We start from the raw sequence: 21,544 nt of genomic DNA on the forward strand, positions 1-21,544 counted from the left end.
ACTATTTTGTTTACTGACCCCCTGGAATCCTAATTAATAGTAATAGTGGACAAAATATGAAAGAAAGGCTCTGCCATTTTACATATTTTTTTCCAGACACCAGACATCTTGCTATTTTCTTTCATGTAATTGGCAAGAGTCCATGAGCTAGTGACGTATGGGATATACAATCCTACCAGGAGGGGCAAATTTTCCCAAACCTCAAAATGCCTATAAATACTCCCCCCACCACACCCACAATTCAGTTTTACAAACTTTGCCTCCTATGGAGGTGGTGAAGTAAGTTTGTGCTAAGATTTCTACGTTGATATGCGCTTCTCAGCATTTTGAAGCCCGTTTCCTCTCAGAGTACAGTGAATGTCAGAGGGATGTGAAGGGAGTATCACCTATTGAATGCAATGGTTTTCCTCACGGGGGATCTATTTCATAGGTTCTCTGTTATCGGTCGTAGAGATTCATCTCCTACCTCCCTTTTCAGATCGACGATATACTCTCAATTTACCATTACCTCTACTGATAACTGTTTCAGTACTGGTTTGGCTATCTGCTATATGTGGATGGGTGTCTTCTGGTAAGTATGTTTTCATTACTTAACACACTCTCAGCTATGGTTTGGCACTTTATGTATTTATATAAAGTTCTAAATATATGTATTATACTTATATTTGCCATGACTCAGGTTTCAGTATATTTCCTTTTGCAGACTGTCAGTTTCATATTTGGGAAATGCATTTTTTAGGAAAACTTATTCTATATTGTAAGGTGTATCCAGTCCACGGATCATCCATTACTTGTGGGATATTCTCCTTCCCAACAGGAAGTTGCAAGAGGATCACCCACAACAGAGCTGTCTATATAGCTCCTCCCCTAACTGCCACCTCCAGTCATTCTCTTGCAACTCTCGACAAGCATGGAAGCAGTAAGAGAGATGTGGTGAAATGTAGTTTTCTTTCATGTAATTAGCAAGAGTCCATGAGCTAGTGACGTATGGGATATACATTCCTACCAGGAGGGGCAAAGTTTCCCAAACCTTAAAATGCCTATAAATACACCCCTCACCACACCCACAAATCAGTTTTTACAAACTTTGCCTCCTATGGAGGTGGTGAAGTAAGTTTGTGCTAGATTCTACGTTGATATGCGCTCCGCAGCAGGTTGGAGCCCGGTTTTCCTCTCAGCGTGCAGTGAATGTCAGAGGGATGTGAGGAGAGTATTGCCTATTTGAATGCAATGATCTCCTTCTACGGGGTCTATTTCATAGGTTCTCTGTTATCGGTCGTAGAGATTCATCTCTTACCTCCCTTTTCAGATCGACAATATACTCTTATATATACCATTACCTCTGCTGATTTTCGTTTCAGTACTGGTTTGACTTTCTACAAACATGTAGATGGGTGTCCTGGGGTAAGTAAGTCTTATTTTCTGTGACACTCTAAGCTATGGTTGGGCACTTTTTTATAAAGTTCTAAATATATGTATTCAAACATTTATTTGCCTTGACTCAGGATGTTCAACATTCCTTATTTTCAGACAGTCAGTTTCATATTTGGGATAATGCATTTGAATCAATCATTTTTTCTTACCTTAAAAAAAAAATTTGACTTTTTCCCTGTGGGCTGTTAGGCTCGCGGGGGCTGAAAATGCTTCATTTTATTGCGTCATTCTTGGCGCTGACTTTTTTGGCGCAAATTTTTTTTCTGTTTCCGGCGTCATACGTGTCGCCGGAAGTTGCGTCATTTTTGACGTTCTTTTGCGTCAAAAGTGTCGGCGTTCCGGATGTGGCGTCATTTTTGGCGCCAAATAATGTGGGCGTCTTATTTGGCGCTAAAAAAATATGGGCGTCACTTTTGTCTCCACATTATTTAAGTCTCATTATTTATTGCTTCTGGTTGCTAGAAGCTTGTTCACTGGCATTTTTTTCCCATTCCTGAAACTGTCATTTAAGGAATTTGATCAATTTTGCTTTATATGTTGTTTTTTCTATTACATATCGCAAGATGTTCCACGTTGCAACTGAGTCAGAAGATACTTCAGGAAAATCGCTGCCCGGTGCTGGAGCTACCAAAGCTAAGTGTATCACTTTTGGTATCTGTTCCTTCAGCTGTTGTTTGTATTAAATGTTATGACAAACTTGTTAATGCAGATAAAATTTCCTTTAGTACTGTTACATTACCTGTTGCTGTTCCGTCAACATCTAATACTCAGAGTGTTCCTGATAACATAAGAGATTTTGTTTCTAAATCCATTAAGAAGGCTATGTCTGTTATTTCTCCTTCTAGTATACATAAAAGTCTTTTAAAACTTCTCTTTTTTCAGATGAATTTTTAAATGAACATCATCATTCTGATACTGATAATGGTTCTTCTGGTTCAGAGGTTTCTGTCTCAGAGGTTGATGCTGATAAATCTTTGTATTTGTTCAAGATGGAATTTATTCGTTCTTTATTTAAAGAAGTATTAATTGCATTAGAAATAGAGGATTCTGGTCCTCTTGATACTAAAACTAAACGTTTAAATAAGGTTTTTAAATCTCCTGTAGTTATTCCAGAAGTGTTTTCTGTCCCTGATGCTATTTCTGAAGTAATTTCCAGGGAATGGAATAATTTGGGTAATTCATTTACTCCTTTTAAAACGTTTTAAGCAATTATATCCTGTGCCATCTGACAGATTAGAGTTTGGGACAAAATCCCTAAGGTTAATGGGGCTGTCTCTACTCCTGCTATATTTTTAGCGGATGTTGCTGCAGCTTCAACTTTTTGGTTAGAAGCTTTAGCGCAACAAGTAACAGATCATAATTCTCATAGCATTATTATTCTATAACATGCTAATTATTTTATTTGTGATGCCATCTTTGATATCATTAGAGTTGATGTCAGGTATATGTCTCTAGCTATTTTAGCTAGAAGAGCTTTATGGCTTAAAACTTGGAATGCTGATATGTCTTCTAAGTCAACTTTGCTATCCCTTTCTTTCCAGGGTAATAAATTATTCGGTTCTCAGTTGGATTCTTTTATCTCAACTGTTACTGGAAGGAAGGGAACTTTTTTACCACAGGATATAAAATCTGAGGTAAATTTAGGTCTAATAATTGTTTTTCGTTCCTTTTCATCACAACAAGGAACAAAAGCCTGATCCTTCATCCTCAGGAGCGGTATCAGTTTGGAAACCTTCTTCACTTTGGAATATATCCAAGCCTTATAGAAACCCAAAGCCAGCTCCTAAGTCCCCATGAAGGTGCGGCCCTCATTCCAGCTCAGCTGGTATGGGGCAGTTTACGTTCTTTTCAAAGAAATTTGGATCAATTCCGTTCGCAATCTATGGTTTCAGAACATTGTTTCAGAAGGGTACAGAATTGGCTTCAAGTTAAGGCCTCCTGCAAAGAGATTTTTTTCTTTCCCGTGTCCCAGTAAACCCAGCAAAGGCTCAAGTATTTCTGAAATGTGTTTCAGATCTAGAGTTGGCTGGAGTAATTATGCCAGTTCCAGTTCTGGAACAGGGGCTGGGGTTTTATTCTATCTCTTCATTGTACCAAAGAAGGTCAATTCCTTCAGACCAGTTCCGGATCTATCAATATTGAATCATTATGTAAGGATACCAACATTCAAGATGGTAGCTGTAAGGACTATCCTGCCTTTTGTTCAGCAAGGGCATTATATGTCTACAATAGATTTACAGGATGCATATCTGCATATTCCGATTCATCCAGATCACTTTTAGTTTCTGAGATTCTCTTTTTTAGACAAGCATTACCAGTTTTGTGGCTCTACCGTTTGGCTTAGCATCAGCTCCAAGAATTTTTACAAAGGTTCTCGGTGCCCTTCTGTCTGTATTCAGAGAACAGGGTATTGGTATTTCCTTATTTGGACGATATCTTGGTACTTGCTCAGTCTTCACATTTAACAGAATCTCATACGAATCGACTTGTGTTGTTTCTTCAAGATCATGGTTGGAGGATCAATTTACCAAAAAGTTAATTGATTCCTCAGACAAGGGTAACCTTTTTAGGTTTCCAGGTAGATTCAGTGTCTATGACTCTGTCTTTGTCAGACAAGAGAAGTCTAACATTGATATCAGCTTGTCAAAACCTTCAGTCACAATCATTCCCTTTGGTAGCCTTATGCATGGAAATTTTAGGTCTTATGACTGCTGCATCGGACGCGATCTCCTTTGCTCATTTTCACATGCGACCTCTTCAGCTCTGTATGCTGAACCAATGGTGCAGGGATTACACAAAGATATCTCAATATCTTTAAAACCGTTTGTACGACACTCTCTGACGTGGTGGACAGATCACCATCGTTTAGTTCAGGGGGCTTCTTTTGTTCTTCCGACCTGGACTGTAATTTCAACAGATGCAAGTCTTACAGGTTGGGGAGCTGTGTGGGGGTCTCTGACGGCACAAGGGGTTTGGGAATCTCAGGAGGTGAGATTACCGATCAATATTTTGGAACTCCGTGCAATTTTCAGAGCTCTTCAGTCTTGGCCTCTTCTGAAGAGAGAGTCGTTCATTTGTTTTCAGACAGACAATGTCATAACTGTGGCATACATCAATCATCAAGGAGGGACTCACAGTCCTCTGGCTATGAAAGAAGTATCTCGAATTCTGGTTTGGGCGGAATCCAGCTCCTGTCTAATGTCTGCGGTTCATTTCCCAGGTATAGACAATTAGGAAGCGGATTATCTCAGTCGTCAAACGTATCCGGGCGAATGGTCTCTTCACCCAGAGGTATTTCTTCAGATTGTTCAAATGTGGGAACTTCCAGAAATAGATCTGATGGTTTCTCATCTAAACAAGAAACTTCCCAGGTATCTGTTCAGACCCCGGGATCCTCAGGCGGAGGCAGTGAATGCATTATCACTTCCTTGGAAGTATCATCCTGCCTATATCTCTCCGCCTCTAGTTCTTCTTCCAAGAGTAATCTCCAAGATTCTGAAGGAATGCTCGTTTGTTCTGCTGGTAGCTCCAGCATGGACGGATTCTTTTTCGGATGGCCTCTTGCCAACCGTGGGCTCTTCCGTTAAGACCAGACCTTCTGTCGCAAGGTCCTTTTTTCCATCAGGATCTCAAATCTTTAAATTTAAGGGTATGGAGATTGAACGCTTGATTCTTGGTCAAAGAGGTTTCTCTGACTCTGTGATTAATACTATGTTACAGGCTCGTAAATCTGTATCTAGAGAGATATATTATAGAGTCTGGAAGACTTATATTTCTTAGTGTCTTCTCATCATTTTTCCTGGCATTCTTTTAGAATTCCGAGAATTTTTTTACAGTTTCTTCAGGATGGTTTAGATAAAGGTTTGTCCGCAAGTTCCTTGACAGGACAAATCTCTGCCCTTTCTGTTCTTTTTCACAGAAAGATTGCTAATCTTCCTGATATTCATTGTTTTGTGCAAGACTTGGTTCGTATAAAACCTGTCATTCAGTCAATTTCTCCTCCTTGGAGTTTGAATTTGGTTCTGGGGGCTCTTCTAGCTCCTCCTTTTGAACCCATGCATTCATTTGGACATTAAACTTCTTTCTTGGAAAGTTTTGTTTCTTTTGGCCATCTCTTCTGCCAGAAGAGTCTCTGAATTATCTGCTCTTTCTTGTGAGTCTCCTTTTCTGATTTTTCATCAGGATAAGGCGGTGTTGCGAACTTCTTTTGAATTTTTTCCTAAGGTTGTGTATTCTAACAACATTAGTAGAGAAATTGTGGTTCCTTCATTATGTCCTAATCCTAAGAATTCTAAGGAGAAATCATTGCATTCTTTGGATGTTGTTAGAGCTTTGTAATATTATGTTGAAGTTACTAAGTCTTTCCGAAAGACTTCTAGTCTATTTTTCATCTTTTCTGGTTCTAGAAAAAGCCAGAAAGCTTCTGCCATTTCTTTGGCATCTTGGTTGAAATCTTTAATTCATCATGCCTATGTCGAGTCAGGTAAAACTCCGCCTCAAAGGATTACAGCTCATTCTACTAGGTCAGTTTCTACTTCCTGGGCGTTTAGGAATGAAGCTTCGGTTGATCAGATTTGCAAAGCAGCAACTTGGTCCTCTTTGCATACTTTTACTATATTCTACCATTTTGATGTGTTTTCTTCTTCTGAAGCAGTTTTTGGTAGAAAAGTACTTCAGGCAGCGGTTTCAGTTTGAATCTTCTGCTTATGTTTTCATTAAACTTTATTTTGGGTGTGGATTATTTTCAGCAGGAATTGGCGGTCTTTATTTTATCCCTCCCTCTCTAGTGACTCTTGCGTGGAAAGATCCACATCTTGGGTAGTCATTATCCCATACGTCACTAGCTCATGGACTCTTGCTAATTACATGAAAGAAAACATAATTTATGTAAGAACTTACCTGATAAATTCATTTATTTCATATTAGCAAGAGTCCATGAGGCCCACCCTTTTTGTGGTGGTTATGATTTTTTTGTATAAAGCACAATTATTCCAATTCCTTATTTTATATGCTTTCGCACTTTTTTCTTATCACCCCACTTCTTGGCTATTCGTTAAACTGATTTGTGGGTGTGGTGAGGGGTGTATTTATAGGCATTTTGAGGTTTGGGAAACTTTGCCCCTCCTGGTAGGAATGTATATCCCATACGTCACTAGCTCATGGACTCTTGCTAATATGAAAGAAATGAATTTATCAGGTAAGTTCTTACATAAATTATGTTTGTTTTTTTTTCTTCAATTCAAAAGTTTGTTATTTTTAAATGTTACCGGAGTTGTACTATTTTGGTCCCAGGCAGAAAATAGAAGAAGAATCTGCCTGTGGTCTCTATGATCTTAGTAGGTTGTAACTAAGATCCATTGCTGTTCTCACACATAACTGAAGAGAGAGGTAACTTCAGCTGGGGAATGGCGTGCAGGTTATCCTGTGATGAGGTATGTGCAGTTTAAATTGTTTCTAGAGGAATGTAAATGCTAGAAAATGCTGCTGATACCAGATTTATTTAAGGTAAGCCTGATTACAGTGATTTAATAGCGACTGGTATCATGCTTACTGTCAGAGGTAATACTCTTATTATTTTTCAATTCCTGTCATATAAAACGTTTGATGGGAGTGCTTAAACGTTTTTTATATATGTTTTGGTGATAAAACTTTATTGGGGTCTAGTTTTTTTCCACATGGCTGGCTTAAGTTTGCCTAGAAACAGTTTTCTTAGGCCTCCCACTGTGTAGACATGAGTGGGAGGGGCCTAAATTAGCGCTTAATTGCGCAGTAACTTTTGCAGACTGAGACATCCAGCTTCCCTCAAGGAGTCCCCTGAATGCTATAGGACCTCTCTAAAGGGCTTTTAGGCTTTCCAAAGTCGTTTGTATGTTAAGGTAGGGCCACAGTTTGTTGTGACTGTTAAAAAAACGTCTATATCATTTTTTTTTATCCGTTTTTTGAACTAAGGGGTTAATCATCCATTTGCAAGTGAGTGCAATGCTCTGTTAGCTTATTATACACACTGTAAAAATTTCGATTGATTTACTGCTTTTTTTCACTGTTTTTCAAATTCTGACCTTTTTTATTTTCCTTAAAGGCACAGTACCGTTTTTATTTATTGCTTGTTAACTTGCTTTAAAGTGTTTTCCAAGCTTGCTGGTCTCATTGCTAGTCTGTTTAAACATGTCTGACATAGAGGAAACTCCTTGTTAATTATGTTTAGAAGCCATTGTGGAACCCCCTCTTAGAATGTGTACCAAATGTACTGATTTCACTTTAAGTAATAAAGACCATATTTTGTCTTTAAAAAATGTATCACCAGAGGAATCTGACGAGGGGGAAGTTATGCCGACTAACACGCCCCACGTGTCAGCACCTTTAAATCCCGCTCAAGGGACTCACGCTCAAGAGGCGCCAAGTACATCTAGCGCGCCCATGGCGTTTACTTTACAAGACATGGCGGCAGTCATGGATAATACACTGTCAGCGGTATTAGCCAGACTGCCTGGGTTACGAGGAAAGCGAGACAGCTCTGGAGTTAGAAGAAATACAGAGCATACTGACGCTTTATAAGCTATGTCTGATACCCCCTCACAATATGCAGAAGCTGAGGAAGGAGAGTTTCTTTCTGTGGGTGATTTTTCTGACTCAGGGAAGAGGATTCAACCTGATTCTGAAATATCAACATTTAAATTTAAGCTTGAACACCTCCGCGTGTTGCTCAGGGAGGTTTTAGCTGCTCTGAATGACTGTGATACAATTGCAGTGCCAGAGAAATTGTGTAGATTGGATAAATAATATGCAGTACCTGTCTACACTGATGTTTTTCCAATACCTAAAAGGTTTACAGAAATTATTAATAAGGAATGGGATAGATTAGGTGTGCCGTTCTCTCCCCCTCCTATTTTTAAGAAAATGTTTCCAATAGATGCCGCCACACGGGACTTATGGCAAACGGTCCCTAAGGTGGAGGGAGCAGTTTCTACTCTAGCTAAGCGTACTACTATCCCTGTCGAGGACAGTTGTGCTTTCTTAGATCCAATGGATAAAAAGTTAGAGGGTTAACTTAAGAAAATGTTTATTCAACAAGGTTTTATTCTACAGCCCCTTGCATGCATTGCCCCAGTCACTGCTGCTGCGGCTTTCTGGTTTGAGTCTCTGGAAGAGGCTTTACAGGTAGAGACCCCATTGGATGATATACTTGACAAGCTTAGAGCACTTAAGCTAGCCAATTTTTTTGTTTCTGATGCCATTGTTCATTTGACTAAACTAACGGCTAAGAATTCTGGTTTTGCTATCCAGGTGCATAGGGCGCTATGGCTTAAATCATGGTCAGCTGACGTTACTTCAAAGTCTAAGCTGCTTAATATTCCCTTCAAGGGGCAGACCCTATTCGGGCCTGGTTTGAAGGAGATCATTTCTGATATCACTGGAGGAAAAGGTCATGCCCTTCCTCAGGATAGGTCCAAATCAAGGGCCAAACAGTCTAATTTTCGTACCTTTCGAAACTTCAAGGCGAGTGCGGCATCAACTTCCTCTAATTCAAAACAAGAGGGATCTTTTGCCCAGTCCAAGTCGGTCTGGAGACCTAACCAGACTTGGAACAAAGGTAAGCAGGCCAAAAAGCCTGTGGCTGCCTCTAAGACAGCATGAAGGATTGGCCCCCGATCCGGTAACGGATCTAGTAGGGGGCAGACTTTCACTCTTCGCCCAGGCATGGGCAAGAGATGTCCAGGATCCCTGGGCGTTGGAAATTGTATCCCAGGGATATCTTCTGGACTTCAGAGCTTCTCCTCCAAAAGGGAGATTTCACCTTTCACAATTATCTACAAACCAGATAAAGAGAGAGGCATTTTTACACTGTGTTCAAGACCTCCTAATTATGGGAGTGATCCACCCAGTTCCAAAGGAGGAACAGGGACAAGGATTCTATTCAAATCTGTTTGCGGTTCCCAAAAAAGAGGGAACCTTCAGACCAATCTTAGATCTCAAGATCTTAAACAAATTTCTCAGGGTCCCATCATTCAAGATGGAGACTATTCGTACCATCCTACCTATGATCCAGGAGGGTCAATACATGATTACTGTGGATTTAAAGGATACTTATCTTCACATTCCGATACACAAAGATCATCATCGGTTTTTCAGGTTTGCCTTCCTAGACAGGCATTACCAGTTTGTAGCTCTTCCCTTTGGGTTAGCTACAGCTCCAAGAATCTTTACGAAGGTTCTGGGGTCACTTCTGGCGGTCCTAAGGCCGCGGGGCATAGCAGTGGCCCCTTATTTAGACGACATTCTAATACAGGCGTCAAATTTCCAAATTGCCAAGTCTCATACGGACATAGTTCTGGCATTTCTGAGGTCGCATGGGTGGAAAGTGAACGAAGAAAAGAGTTCTCTATCCCCTCTCACAAGAGTCTCCTTTCTGGGAACTCTAATAGATTCTGTAGAAATGAAGATTTACCTGACAGAGACCAGGTTATCAAAACTTCTAAATTCCTGCCGTGTTCTTTATTCCACTCCTCGCCCTTCGGTGGCTCAGTGTATGGAAGTAATCGGCTTAATGGTAGCGGCAATGGACATAGTGCCGTTTGCCTGTCTACATCTCAGACCGCTGCAACTCTGCATGCTCAGTCAGTGGAATGGGGATTACACAGATTTGTCGCCTCTACTAAATCTGGATCAAGATCTCTGGTGGCTATCTCGGGTCCATCTGTCCAAAGGTATGACCTTTCGCAGGCCTGATTGGACAATTGTAACGACAGATGCTAGGCTGGGGGGCAGTCTGGAACTCCGTGAAGGCTCAGGGATCGTGGACTCAGGAGGAGACACTCCTTCCGATAAATATTCTGGAATTAAGAGCGATATTCAATGCTCTTCAGGCTTGGCCTCAGCTAGCGACAATGAGGTTCATAAGATTTCAGTCGGACAACATCACGACTGTGGCTTACATCAACCATCAAGGGGGAACAAGGAGTTCCCTAGCGATGTTGGAAGTCTCAAAGATAATTAGTTGGGCAGAGATTCACTCTTGCCACCTATCAGCTATCCATATCCCAGGTGTAGAGAACTGGGAGGCGGATTTTCTAAATCGACAGACTTTTCATCCGGGGGAGTGGGAACTCCATCCGGAGGTATTTGCACAATTGGTTCAACGTTGGGGCGAACCAGAACTGGATCTCATGGCGTCTCGCCGGAACGCCAAACTTCCTTGTTACGGATCCAGGTCCAGGGACCCCAAGGCAACGCTGATAGATGCTCTAGCAGCGCCTTGGTCCTTCAACCTGGCTTATGTGTTTCCACCGTTTCCTCTGCTCCCTCGTCTGATTGCCAAAATCAAGCAGGTGAGAGCATTGGTGATCTTGATAGCGCCTGCGTGGCCACGCAGGACTTGGTATGCAGATCTAGTGGACATCTCATCCTTTCCACCATGGACTCTGCCTCTGAGACAGGACCTTCTACTTCAGGGGAGATTGAACGCTTGATTTTATCAAAGCGTGGCTTCTCCGAGTCAGTCATTGATACCTTAATTCAGGCACAAAAGCCTGTCACCAGGAAAATCTATCATAAGATATGGCGTAAATATCTTTATTGGTGTGAATCCAAGGGTTACTCATGGAGTAAAGTCAGGATTCCCAGGATATTATCTTTTCTCCAAGAAAGTTTGGAAAAAGTATTGTCAGCTAGTTCTTTAAAGGGACAGATTTCTGCGCTGTCTATTCTTTTGCACAAGCGTCTGGCGGATCTTCCAGATGTTCAGGCATTTTGTCAGGCTTTAGTTAGAATCAAGCCTGTGTTTAAACCAGTTGCTCCACCATGGAGTTTAAATTTGGTTCTTAAAGTTCTTCAGGGGGTTCCGTGTGAACCTCTTCATTCCATAGATATCAAACTTTTATCTTGGAAAGTTCTGTTTTTGGTAGCTATTTCCTTGGCTCGTAGAGTTTCCGAATTATCTGCCTTACAATGTGATTCCCCTTATCTGATCTTCCATGCAGATAAGGTAGTTTTGCGTACCAAACCTGGGTTTTTACCTAAGGTGATGTCTAATAAGAATATCAATCAGGAGATTGTTGTTCCGTCATTGTGTCCTAATCCTTCTTCAAAGAAGGAACGTCTATTACACAATCTTGATGTGGTTCGTGCTTTAAAGTATTATTTACAAGCTACTAAAGATTTTCGTCAAACATCTGCTTTGTTTGTTGTCTTTTCTGGACAGAGGAAAGGCCAAAAGGCTTTGGCAACTTCTCTTTCACTTTGGCTAAGAAGTAGAATACGCTTAGCTTATGAGACTGCTGGCCAGCAGCCTCCAGAAAGGATTACAGCTCATTCTACTAGAGCTGTGGCTTCCACATGGGCCTTTAAAAATGAGGCCTCTGTTGAACAGATTTGCAAGGCGGCGACTTGGTCTTCGCTACCTACTTTTTCAAAATTCTATAAATTTGATACTTTTGCTTCTTCGGAGGCTATTTTTGGGAGAAAGGTTTTACAGGCAGTGGTTCCTTCTGTTAAAGTACCTGCCTTGTCCCTCCCTTCATCCGTGTACCTACTTTAGCTTTGGTATTGGTATCCCACAAGTAATGGATGATCCGTGGACTGGATACACCTTACAAGAGAAAACATAATTTATGCTTACCTGATAAATTTATTTCTCTTGTGGTGTATCCAGTCCACGGCCCGCCCTGTCATTTTAAGGCAGGTATTTTTTAATTCTAAACTACAGTCACCACTGCACCCTATAGTTTCTCCTTTCTCTTGCTTGTCTTCGGTCGAATGACTGGAGGTGGCAGTTAGGGGAGGAGCTATATAGACAGCTCTGCTATGGGTGATCCTCTTGCAACTTCCTGTTGGGAAGGAGAATGTCCCACAAGTTATGGATGATCCGTGGACTGGATACACCACAAGATAAATAAATTTATCAGGTAAGCATAAATTATGTTTCTTACCTGGGGTATAGTCTTTTTTCAATTGACTGTCATTTTAAATTCGCGGGCAGAATTAGGCTCACGAGGGCGCAAAATGCCAAACTATATTGTGTAATTTTTGGCGCAAGATTTTTTTTTCGCGCGGTTACGTTTGATGACGCAAATTCATCATTTCCGGCGTCTTTGACGCCAAGTCCTTTCACAAGGTTGCGTCTTTAATGACGCGACTGTGTCATTTCTGGATGTTGTCCGCGCCAAAAAAAATTCTCTGTTTGTGCGTCATACATGCCGCCAAATATTTTCATTATTTTAAACCCCATTCCTATATGCCTCTTGCCTTTTTTCTCTATCAGAGGGCTTTGCTGTTTGCATTTTTTTCCCCATTCATGAAACTGCGATATAAGGAAATTGATAATTTTGCTTTATATGTTGTTTTTTCTCTTACATTTGCAAGATGTCTCAATCTGATCCTGCTGACTGATATCAGTTCTACCAAAGCTAAGCACATTTGTTGTAATTTTGTGGATATTATATCTCCAGCTGTGGTTTGTAATAAGTTATCATGATAAACTTTTACATGCAGAGAATATGTCCATCAGTAATAGTACATTGCCTGCTGCGGTTCTTTTAAACATCTAATGTACAAGATATACCTGTGAAATTATAACAATTTATTGTTGTTTCTATTCAGAAGGCTTTGTCTGCCATTCCACCTTCTAATAAATGTAAAGGTCTTTTAAACTTCTCATAAAGTTGATGAAATTTCAAATGACTGACCGACAACATACTGAATTATCCTCCTCTGGTGAGGATCTATCTGATTCAGAAGATCCTTCCTCAAATATTGACACTGACAAATCTTATTTATTTAAAATGGAGTACATTCGTTATATTTTGTTATATTTTGTACATAGAGAAGAAATAGTAAGTCTCAGGGTTAATGTTAGTATGTGCCCTTATATACATAGCTGGAGGAAATGTAGTGGACTATCCTTTAGCTTTCATAGCCTTACATAAGGAACAAAATGTAATATAGAAAGCTAAAGTCATTCTAGAATCCATGAAAGAGAGAGAATGTCCCAGGTATTATTACTTCCAATAATTGATCAGATCATATTCTGAGTTTAATCCTGTCGGAACTCTTGTTTTTAATTTAAAGATCCAAAACATCTCTCTCTTTCCTAGAATTTTATTTTTGTCTCCACCTCTAGGGGGTAGTCTGACTTGCTCAATAATTGGCCATATTAGAGTGTCAATCTTTTTCTGATGCACTCTGTTAAAGTGTTTGACAAGTGGAGTACTAGCCTCACATTTAGTGATAGTAGACAAGGGGTTTGTCATGCGTGTGTTGGCATCATTTGTCGTTAACCCTACGTATTGCAGGTGACATTCAACGCATGTAATGACATAAATGATGTATGTTGATGTGCAGTTAACACATGTTTCTATATGGTAACTGTCACCAGTTACAGATGACTCAAATGTATCTGAGAGAATTCCAAAATCGCAGGGCCTGCATCTGGTGCGTCCGCACCTATACATCCCTTTATGTGAAAGTCAAGTACTTTTGTTTATTGAAGAGTCGGTGGGTAATTCAGAGGGTTATAAAATATTCCCCAAAGTCTGGCACTTTCTATAGGAGCAGCGTAATCCATTACTTACGCATTGGTCCAGCTTAGTATCTGCTGCTAGTAACCTAAAGTGTTTCTTTACAATGTTGCATATTGCATTATAGTCTGTACTATAATCAGTTGCAAAGGTCACTTGCAAAGTTTTGCTGTTATCTCTAGTTTTATTGGCTATGAGTGAATCCCTGTATTTTTGATCAACCTGTCGTTGTGCTCTATCTATGGTGTGCTTGTGGTAACCTCTTTGTTGTAATCTTGACCTCATAGCTTTACTTTGTTCTTTATAGGTACTATCAAGTGTACAATTTCTCCAACATAGGTGTGTCCGGTCCACGGCGTCATCCTTACTTGTGGGATATTCTCTTCCCCAACAGGAAATGGCAAAGAGCCCAGCAAAGCTGGTCACATGATCCCTCCTAGGCTCCGCCTACCCCAGTCATTCTCTTTGCCGTTGTACAGGCAACATCTCCACGGAGATGGCTTAGAGTTTTTTAGTGTTTAACTGTAGTTTTTATTATTCAATCAAGAGTTTGTTATTTTGAAATAGTGCTGGTATGTACTATTTACTCAGAAACAGAAAAGAGATGAAGATTTCTGTTTGTATGAGGAAAATGATTTTAGCAACCGTCACTAAAATCCATGGCTGTTCCACACAGGACTGTTGAGAGCAATTAACTTCAGTTGGGGGAACAGTGAGCAGTCTCTTGCTGCTTGAGGTATGACACATTCTAACAAGACGATGTAATGCTGGAAGCTGTCATTTTCCCTATGGGATCCGGTAAGCCATGTTTATTACGATCGTAAATAAGGGCTTCACAAGGGCTTATTAAGACTGTAGACTTTTTCTGGGCTAAATCGATTCATTATTAACACATATTTAGCCTTGAGGAATCATTTTATTTGGGTATTTTGATATAATAATATCGGCAGGCACTGTTTTAGACACCTTATTCTTTAGGGGCTTTCCCAAAGCATAGGCAGAGCCTCATTTTCGCGCCGGTGTTGCGCACTTGTTTTTGAGAGGCATGGCATGCAGTCGCATGTGAGAGGAGCTCTGATACTTAGAAAAGACTTTCTGAAGGCGTCATTTGGTATCGTATTCCCCTTTGGGCTTGGTTGGGTCTCAGCAAAGCAGATACCAGGGACTGTAAAGGGGTTAAAGTTCAAAACGGCTCCGGTTCCGTTATTTTAAGGGTTAAAGCTTCCAAATTTGGTGTGCAATACTTTTAAGGCTTTAAGACACTGTGGTGAAAATTTGGTGAATTTTGAACAATTCCTTCATGTTTTTTCGCAATTGCAGTAATAAAGTGTGTTCAGTTTAAAATTTAAAGTGACAGTAACGGTTTTATTTTAAAACGTTTTTTGTACTTTGTTATCAAGTTTATGCCTGTTTAACATGTCTGAACTACCAGATAGACTGTGTTCTGAATGTGGGGAAGCCAGAATTCCTATTCATTTAAATAAATGTGATTTATGTGACAATGACAATGATGCCCAAGATGATTCCTCAAGTGAGGGGAGTAAGCATGGTACTGCATCATTCCCTCCTTCGTCTACACGAGTCTTGCCCACTCAGGAGGCCCCTAGTACATCTAGCGCGCCAATACTCCTTACTATGCAACAATTAACGGCTGTAATGGATAATTCTGTCAAAAACATTTTAGCCAAAATGAACACTTATCAGCGTAAGCGCGACTGCTCTGTTTTAGATACTGAAGAGCATGACGACGCTGATAATAATGTTTCTGAAGGGCCCCTAACCCAGTCTGATGGGGCCAGGGAGGTTTTGTCTGAGGGAGAAATTACTGATTCAGGGAACATTTCTCAACATGCTGAACCTGATGTGATTACATTTAAATTTAAGTTGGAACATCTCCGCATTCTGCTTAAGGAGGTATTATCCACTCTGGATGATTGTGACAAGTTGGTCATCCCAGAGAAACTATGTAAAATGGACAAGTTCCTAGAGGTGCCGGGGCTCCCAGAAGCTTTTCCTATACCCAAGCGGGTGGCGGACATTGTTAATAAAGAATGGGAAAGGCCCGGTATTCCTTTCGTCCCTCCCCCCATATTTAAAAAATTGTTTCCTATGGTCGACCCCAGAAAGGACTTATGGCAGACAGTCCCCAAGGTCGAGGGAGCGGTTTCCACTTTAAACAAACGCACCACTATACCCATAGAGGATAGTTGTGCTTTCAAAGATCCTATGGATAAAAAATTAGAAGGTTTGCTTAAAAAGATGTTTGTTCAGCAGGGTTACCTTCTACAACCAATTTCATGCGTTGTCCCTGTCGCTACAGCCGCATGTTTCTGGTTCGATGAGCTGATAAAGGCGGTCGATAGTGATTCTCCACCTTATGAGGAGATTATGGACAGAATCAATGCTCTCAAATTGGCTAATTCTTTTACCCTAGACGCCACTTTGCAATTGGCTAGGTTAGCGGCTAAGAATTCTGGGTTTGCTATTGTGGCGCGCAGAGCGCTTTGGTTGAAATCTTGGTCGGCTGATGCGTCTTCCAAGAACAAGCTACTTAACATTCCTTTCAAGGGGAAAACGCTGTTTGGCCCTGACTTGAAAGAGATTATCTCTGATATCACTGGGGGTAAGGGCCACGCCCTTCCTCAGGATCGGCCTTTCAAGGCAAAAAATAAACCTAATTTTCGTCCCTTTCGTAGAAACGGACCAGCCCAAAGTGCTACGTCCTCTAAGCAAGAGGGTAATACTTCTCAAGCCAAGCCAGCTTGGAGACCAATGCAAGGCTGGAACAAGGGAAAGCAGGCCAAGAAACCTGCCACTGCTACCAAGACAGCATGAAATGTTGGCCCCCGATCCGGGACCGGATCTGGTGGGGGGCAGACTCTCTCTCTTCGCTCAGGCTTGGGCAAGAGATGTTCTGGATCCTTGGGCGCTAGAAATAGTCTCCCAAGGTTATCTTCTGGAATTCAAGGGGCTTCCCCCAAGGGGGAGGTTCCACAGGTCTCAGTTGTCTTCAGACCACATAAAAAGACAGGCATTCTTACATTGTGTAGAAGACCTGTTAAAAATGGGAGTGATTCATCCTGTTCCATTAAGAGAACAAGGGATGGGGTTCTACTCCAATCTGTTCATAGTTCCCAAAAAAGAGGGAACGTTCAGACCAATCTTAGATCTCAAGATCTTAAACAAGTTTCTCAAGGTTCCATCGTTCAAGATGGAAACCATTCGAACTATTCTTCCTTCCATCCAGGAAGGTCAATTCATGACCACGGTGGATTTAAAGGATGCGTATCTACATATTCCTATCCACAAGGAACATCATCGGTTCCTAAGGTTCGCATTCCTGGACAAGCATTACCAGTTCGTGGCGCTTCCTTTCGGATTAGCCACTGCTCCAAGGATTTTCACAAAGGTACTAGGGTCCCTTCTAGCTGTGCTAAGACCAAGGGGCATTGCTGTAGTACCTTATTTGGACGACATTCTGATTCAAGCGTCGTCCCTTCCTCAAGCAAAGGCTCACACGGACATAGTCCTGGCCTTTCTCAGATCTCACGGATGGAAAGTGAACGTGGAAAAGAGTTCTCTATCTCCGTCAACAAGGGTTCCCTTCTTGGGAACAATAATAGACTCCTTAGAAATGAGGATATTTCTGACAGAGGCCAGAAAAACAAAGCTTCTAGACTCTTGTCGGATACTTCATTCCGTTCCTCTTCCTTCCATAGCTCAGTGCATGGAAGTGATCGGGTTGATGGTAGCGGCAATGGACATAGTTCCTTTTGCGCGCATTCATCTAAGACCATTACAACTGTGCATGCTCAGGCAGTGGAATGGGGATTATACAGACTTGTCTCCGAAGATACAAGTAAATCAGAGGACCAGAGACTCACTCCGTTGGTGGCTGTCCCTGGACAACCTGTCACAAGGGATGACATTCCGCAGACCAGAGTGGGTCATTGTCACGACCGATGCCAGTCTGATGGGCTGGGGCGCGGTCTGGGGATCCCTGAAAGCTCAGGGTCTTTGGTCTCGGGAAGAATCTCTTCTACCGATAAATATTCTGGAACTGAGAGCGATATTCAATGCTCTCAAGGCTTGGCCTCAGCTAGCGAGGGCCAAGTTCATACGGTTTCAATCAGACAACATGACAACTGTTGCGTACATCAACCATCAGGGGGGAACAAGGAGTTCCCTAGCGATGGAAGAAGTGACCAAAATCATTCTATGGGCGGAGTCTCACTCCTGCCACCTGTCCGCTATCCACATCCCAGGAGTGGAAAATTGGGAAGCGGATTTTCTGAGTCGTCAGACATTGCATCCGGGGGAGTGGGAACTCCATCCGGAAATCTTTGCCCAAGTCACTCAGCTGTGGGGCATTCCAGACATGGATCTGATGGCCTCTCGTCAGAACTTCAAAGTTCCTTGCTACGGGTCCAGATCCAGGGATCCCAAGGCGGCTCTAGTGGATGCACTAGTAGCACCTTGGACCTTCAAACTAGCTTATGTGTTCCCGCCGTTTCCTCTCATCCCCAGGCTGGTAGCCAGGATCAATCAGGAGAGGGCGTCGGTGATCTTGATAGCTCCTGCGTGGCCACGCAGGACTTGGTATGCAGATCTGGTGAATATGTCATCGGCTCCACCTTGGAAGCTACCTTTGAGACGAGACCTTCTTGTTCAGGGTCCGTTCGAACATCCGAACCTGGTTTCACTCCAGCTGACTGCTTGGAGATTGAACGCTTGATCTTATCGAAGCGAGGGTTCTCAGATTCTGTTATCGATACTCTTGTTCAGGCCAGAAAGCCTGTAACTAGAAAGATTTACCACAAAATTTGGAAAAAATATATCTGTTGGTGTGAATCTAAAGGATTCCCTTGGGACAAGGTTAAGATTCCTAAGATTCTATCCTTCCTTCAAGAAGGATTGGAAAAAGGATTATCTGCAAGTTCCCTGAAGGGACAGATTTCTGCCTTGTCTGTGTTACTTCACAAAAAGCTGGCAGCTGTGCCAGATGTTCAAGCCTTTGTTCAGGCTCTGGTTAGAATTAAGCCTGTTTACAAACCTTTGACTCCTCCTTGGAGTCTCAATTTAGTTCTTTCAGTTCTTCAGGGGGTTCCGTTTGAACCCTTACATTCCGTTGATATTAAGTTATTATCTTGGAAAGTTTTGTTTTTAGTTGCAATTTCTTCTGCTAGAAGAGTTTCAGAATTATCTGCTCTGCAGTGTTCTCCTCCTTATCTGGTGTTCCATGCAGATAAGGTGGTTTTACGTACTAAACCTGGTTTTCTTCCAAAAGTTGTTTCTAACAAAAACATTAACCAGGAGATTATCGTACCTTCTCTGTGTCCGAAACCAGTTTCAAAGAAGGAACGTTTGTTGCACAATTTGGATGTTGTTCGCGCTCTAAAATTCTATTTAGAAGCTACAAAGGATTTTAGACAAACATCTTCCTTGTTTGTTGTTTATTCCGGTAAAGGGAGAGGTCAAAAAGCAACTTCTACCTCTCTCTCCTTTTGGATTAAAAGCATCATCAGATTGGCTTACGAGACTGCCGGACGGCAGCCTCCCGAAAGAATCACAGCTCATTCCACTAGGGCTGTGGCTTCCACATGGGCCTTCAAGAACGAGGCTTCTGTTGATCAGATATGTAGGGCAGCGACTTGGTCTTCACTGCACACTTTTACCAAATTTTACAAGTTTGATACTTTTGCTTCTTCTGAGGCTATTTTTGGGAGAAAGGTTTTGCAAACCGTGGTGCCTTCCATTTAGGTGACCTGATTTGCTCCCTCCCTTCATCCGTGTCCTAAAGCTTTGGTATTGGTTCCCACAAGTAAGGATGACGCCGTGGACCGGACACACCTATGTTGGAGAAAACAGAATTTATGTTTACCTGATAAATTACTTTCTCCAACGGTGTGTCCGGTCCACGGCCCGCCCTGGTTTTTTTAATCAGGTCTGATAATTTATTTTCTTTAACTACAGTCACCACGGTACCATATGGTTTCTCCTATGCAAATATTCCTCCTTAACGTCGGTCGAATGACTGGGGTAGGCGGAGCCTAGGAGGGATCATGTGACCAGCTTTGCTGGGCTCTTTGCCATTTCCTGTTGGGGAAGAGAATATCCCACAAGTAAGGATGACGCCGTGGACCGGACACACCGTTGGAGAAAGTAATTTATCAGGTAAACATAAATTCTGTTTTCTTTTGACCCTTATTAGTTGACCCTTTGCCACAGCGAAAGGAACGTGTTTCAGGTGGCAACTAGTGGCATGGAGAAGGGAGTTTTTTGTGATGGGTTTGCTATATATGTCACATAGAATTCTTCCCTCATCATTGACACTCAATGTTAAATCAAGGGCACATACTAACATTAACCATGAGACTTACTATTTCTTCTCTATGTACAAAATATAATAAATATTTTAGACACTTCAGCTAGGAGTATCTCCAGTTTTTGGATTCTAATTTAATTTAATACTAGAGAGACCCCCTCCATCACAGTTTGACAACATCACATATTACATGTCTTTCTTTTATGTTCTTCACCTTTCTCTTGTAAAGGTGTATACAGTCCACGGGTTCATCCATTACTTGTGGGATATTCTCCTTCCCAACAGGAAGTTGCAAGAGGACACCCACAGCAGAGCTGTCTACATAGCTCCTCCCCTAACTGCCACCCCCAGTCATTCTCTTGCAACTCTCGACAAGAAAGGAAGTATCAAGAGATATGTGGTGACTTAGTGTAGTTTTTACCTTCAATCAAGAGTTTGTTATTTTTAAACGGTACCGGCGTTGTACTGTTTTACTCTCAGGCAGAAATTGGAAGAAGAATCTGCCTGGAGGTTGATGATCTTAGCGGTTTGTAACTAAGGTCCATTGCTGTTCTCACACATAACTGAAGAGTATGGAAAGAAAACTTCAGTTGGGGGGACGGTTTGCAGATCACCTGCTTTGAGGTATGTTCAGTATATTTTTTTCTAGAGAGATGATAAGGTCTAGAAAATGCTGACAGTGCCTGGTATATTTGAGGTAAGCCTGATACAGTGATTTAACAACGACTGGGATTATGCTTACAAGATAAGGGTAATATTCATGTTGACTCTCATATTACTTAGTGTAAAAACGTTTGCATAACTTACAGAAAAAACGTTTTTTCTCTGAGGGTGATAAATCTTTATTTGGGGCCTAGTTTTCCACATGGCTTGTTAGATTACTCCTAGGAGTACTTTTTTAAGGCCCTCTGACTTTGAGTGCATGGTGGGAGGGGCCTATGTTCACGCACTTTATGCGCAGTTGATATTCAGACTGAGACATCCAGCTTCCCTAAAGGAGTCCTCTGGCATCTAGGACCACTATAGAGGTTTTTTCCGGCAAATAATCGTGTTTAAGGGCAGGTAGGAGCCACAGCAGAGCTGTGGCAGTGTGTTTGACTGTTTTTTAACGGTTTTACCGTTTTTCTAATCCAGTTTGGGGCCTAAGGGGTTAATCATCCATTTGCAAGTTGGTGCAATGCTGCTTTAGTCTCTTATACACACTGTAAAAATTTCGTAGTTTACACTACTTTTTAACACTGTTTTGCAGTTTATGTGGTAGTTTTTTTCTCTT

The 21,544-nt window shown here is 41.6% G+C and overlaps 1 protein-coding gene across 1 annotated transcript in view; it reads left to right on the plus strand.

Moving 5' to 3' along the window:
* The window catches only part of MROH1 (maestro heat like repeat family member 1), a 1,587,326-nt gene that overhangs the window by 662,801 nt on the left and 902,981 nt on the right, over positions 1-21,544 (plus strand). The window lies entirely within an intron of this gene.

The sequence above is a fragment of the Bombina bombina genome, chromosome 5, assembly GCF_027579735.1.
Source record: "Bombina bombina isolate aBomBom1 chromosome 5, aBomBom1.pri, whole genome shotgun sequence".
Classification (NCBI taxonomy): Eukaryota; Metazoa; Chordata; class Amphibia; order Anura; family Bombinatoridae; genus Bombina; species Bombina bombina.